Source organism: Apodemus sylvaticus, chromosome 12 (genome assembly GCF_947179515.1).
Source record: "Apodemus sylvaticus chromosome 12, mApoSyl1.1, whole genome shotgun sequence".
In the NCBI taxonomy this organism is placed as follows: domain Eukaryota; kingdom Metazoa; phylum Chordata; class Mammalia; order Rodentia; family Muridae; genus Apodemus; species Apodemus sylvaticus.
This window is the reverse complement of record NC_067483.1, coordinates 15,760,111-15,763,575: the sequence shown is the minus strand read 5'-3', so window position 1 is coordinate 15,763,575 and position 3,465 is coordinate 15,760,111. Positions and strand designations below refer to the sequence as shown.

At 47.6% G+C, this 3,465-nt stretch overlaps 1 pseudogene; it reads right to left on the bottom strand.

Moving 5' to 3' along the window:
* Positions 1-1,104: 1,104 nt before the first annotated feature.
* Positions 1,105-2,682, bottom strand: LOC127697482 (importin subunit alpha-7-like; annotated as a pseudogene).
* Positions 2,683-3,465: the final 783 nt, after the last annotated feature.

Sequence of the window (3,465 nt, the reverse complement as noted above, 5' to 3'; positions counted from 1 at the left end):
CCACAGCCCCCATCTCAAGCTCAGGAGAAAACACAGCCACCTCAGAGGTTCATTCACCTCTGAGGTGAATTTTCAAGTAAATAAATGTAGTTGGGTTGCACCATTTAGGATGTAGGAAGGAAACAGGGTCAGTAGCTACACAGGAGAAGCCCTGTCTAAAGGCCTGGACCCCTCCTTTCCACTCCACGGGATACTTGCTTCAGGAGAGTGAAGGGGCATCCTCCCAAACTAAAGAGGTCTTAGGCATAGGTCATAGGGCAGGAGGGAGAGAGGGAGGGAGGAACCTTAGTCTCATGGGGGCCTCCCCATCAGCCTCTATTTCCAGACAAGGCTGTCAGCTGGATTCCTAAATCCAGCTTTTTTTGGGGGGAAGAATAACCTTAATATAAGAAAAATATGCAAAAGAAAAAAATTAAATAATCCAAGCATACAAGATAAATATTCGGTCAGAGCAAAAATATTTTGTTTTGGACTTCTCCCCCATCCCCATCCCCCCTCTGGAATATTCCATCTGCTCAAGTACCCAAGAGTTACACAAATCAGAGCAGAGGACTGGGATGGATGAAGAAAGATAATTGGGAGGGAAGTCACCACTAAAGAAAATAAAAGAAAAATATTTTAAAGGTGCAAATGGATTACCTCAGTCCTCCTTTGTCTACCCCTGGGCTCCTGGGTTCAAGACGTGTGTGCAGCTAAAATAAAGTGTAAGGAAAAGAAACCCACACGCCCCCCTTCTTGTCTCAAAAGCCACTGTGAGCCTCAGATGGTTCTGTCTGTCCAGAGGGCGCTCCCTCCAGGGAAGAGGATGAGCAGGTCAAGAGCACAGTCTCCAGGGCAGCAGGTGTGCGGTGGCTGCTGGTGGGGTGGCTGTTCTCCTGCCCACCAGAAGGCTGCTCCTCTGCTGGCTGCTGGTGCTCCCCCCCTCCCCTCCCCTCCTCTTGCCTCCCCTCCCCTCCCCTCCCCTCCAGTCCAGTCCTCTCCCCTCCCCCCTCCTGTCCCCTCCCCTCCCCCTTCCTGTCCCCTCCCCTCCCCCTTCCTGTCCCCTTCCCTCCCCTCCCATCCCCTCCATTCCCCTCCCATCCTGTCCCATCCTGGAGGCAGACATTATAGCTGGAAGCCCTCCATCGGGGCCTCAGGCTGCTGGGACATGAACTGCTGCTGCGTTTCGTCCACCTGAGGAGCCGGGCTGCTGTTGTCATTCTCCACAGCAAAGGAGTGCTCAATGAGGTCAGAGGGCTTTGGTAGATTTTCTGATTCTCATGGCTCTGGAGAAACTCATTCTCATCCAAGCCATAGGCTTCCTCGATGAGGCCACAGTAGGGATTGACCATCCCCCCCCCCCCCCCCCCCCACACACACACACAGACACTACACTTGCCCTCTTGCTCGCCAAGCCAAAGAATGTTCTCTAGTCCATTGAGGGCCACTTGCACAATTTTTGAATCGATTACTGTCAGCAAGTCACACAGGGGCTTAGTGCAGCCCAGTGATACCAGGTACCTGATTTGCTCAGGGGTGCCTCCTGACGTGGCATTGGTGATAGTGCAGGCTGCAGGATTTCGATCAACACAGGGAAGATACTCACATCTATGACAGCCTGCATTTGAACCCTGTTGCAGGCGGTGATGTTTGAAATGGTCCAGCAAGCTTCCTTCCGGATTCATTCCCTAGAGGTGCTCAGCAGGTGGCAAGGGAGGGCTGAACAGTTAAGAATGACCTGGGTCTGGATGTCACCCCAGTGACAATATTACCCACAGCTCTCAAGGCAGGAGACACCGCTTTGTAATCGTTGTGCATCAGAAGTTCTACCAATTCCCGGCAGACTCCAGAGTCTATGACTGCCTGGATCTTCTCATTGTGGCCATCGGGCAGGTAAGAGAGGGCCCAGCAAACATCTGCCCGCAAGTCGGAGTCGCTGCTGAAGAGTAGTAGGGACAATACAGTCAAACAAAGAGAGACCTTTGTAGACTCTGGAGGAGGTTGACAGGGCCCAGACTGCATTCCGTGCCATTGTCAGTCCTGTGGACTTAGTAAGGAGTGTTAACAAAGGATTAAGGACGGAACCATTCAAGACATAATCTCTGCAAACTGAACTGTCTCCAGCAATGTGTCCAAGAGCCCAGACTGCCTGTTCTTGTATATCTTCTAAGTCTGAGTTAAGCAGCTCTATAAAAATGGGGACAGCTCCTGCTTCAATGACAATTTTGGTCTGCTGAGAGGTTCCAGAGGCAATGTTTGTAAGAGCCCAGGCAGCGTCAAACTGTAATGTACAATTCTCATTCCTCTTCAGAAACACCACAAACGATCGACTACTGGAGTGTTAATAACTTCATCTATTGGAGGGCTCTGCACTTTGGAAAGGAGTTTCCGGAATTTCTGTGTGGTTGCTAACTGCAAGTCAGAATCGTCAGAAAAGAGCATCTCCACCATTTCTCTTGAGATCACACTCTCCCCAGTTGTAGAGCTTGGTTGTCTGTAAGCCATCAGCAGACTATCAAACATGGAAGCTTCTTCACTAATCAGCTCTACATTTCTCCGTTTAAAAAGTTGTTGCTCCCACTTCTGTTTCTGAAGCTGAATGCCCTCTTCCTTCCTCCTTCATCTCATTTCCTCAGGGTATAAGGCATTGTTCTTATAGCTCTTCATTCGAGAACCCTTCCCTGGGCTGGCCTTGGTCTTCATTGAGACTCTGCTCGCTCAGATTTGGCGGGACCGCAGTGGTAGCTTCGGCAGACAATATAGAGGGTGCACTCTTGCGAGTGCGTTTTGGGTATCCAGTTCTTTCCTTCTCCTTAGTTGGAGCTCTCCGAGGGAGGGAGAGTGGTGTGGTAGTTAGAGAGCTGCGGAGGAACAGCGTCTATTGTGAACACCTAGGGACTCAGGTTTAAAAATGTGTTTCCACAGTTCAGAGTTAGAAAACTAGAGAAGCAGGGACAGATGGATGTGGGGAAGGAAGGCTAGCCAGACATTGTCCTGGAAAGCAAAAACTTGAGTAGCTTCCACACATTCTCACATTTATTACCTTAAACACGTATTTTGTAATTGCGAGAAATCCATCTATAAAGTCTTTCCTACAAAACATGATCAAGGATATTTGTATACAGACAACCAAGAAAGAATTACTTTTACAAAAGTAGTTTTAGGAACACTTAATAAACACTAAGTATCATACTGGGCATTTGTTGTACAGACAAATATCTGCTTGTTTACATAATTTACAACTCAGTGGAAAAGGAATCTCCATTCATTCTGTAATGCTATAAATACACTATAAATACACATTTAGTTAGAACTGTGATAGGTGCTAAAAGTAGAGTTGTAGGTGAGTTAAGATTTGTGTTGTTTGTGAAAGCAGTACTCTATAAAATGAAGGAGAAAGTTAGAGATTCAATACATAATATTTCATAAAGTAAAATATGCAAAAGAAAATATGCAGAAAAATGTTGAGATGTATAGAAATATGTT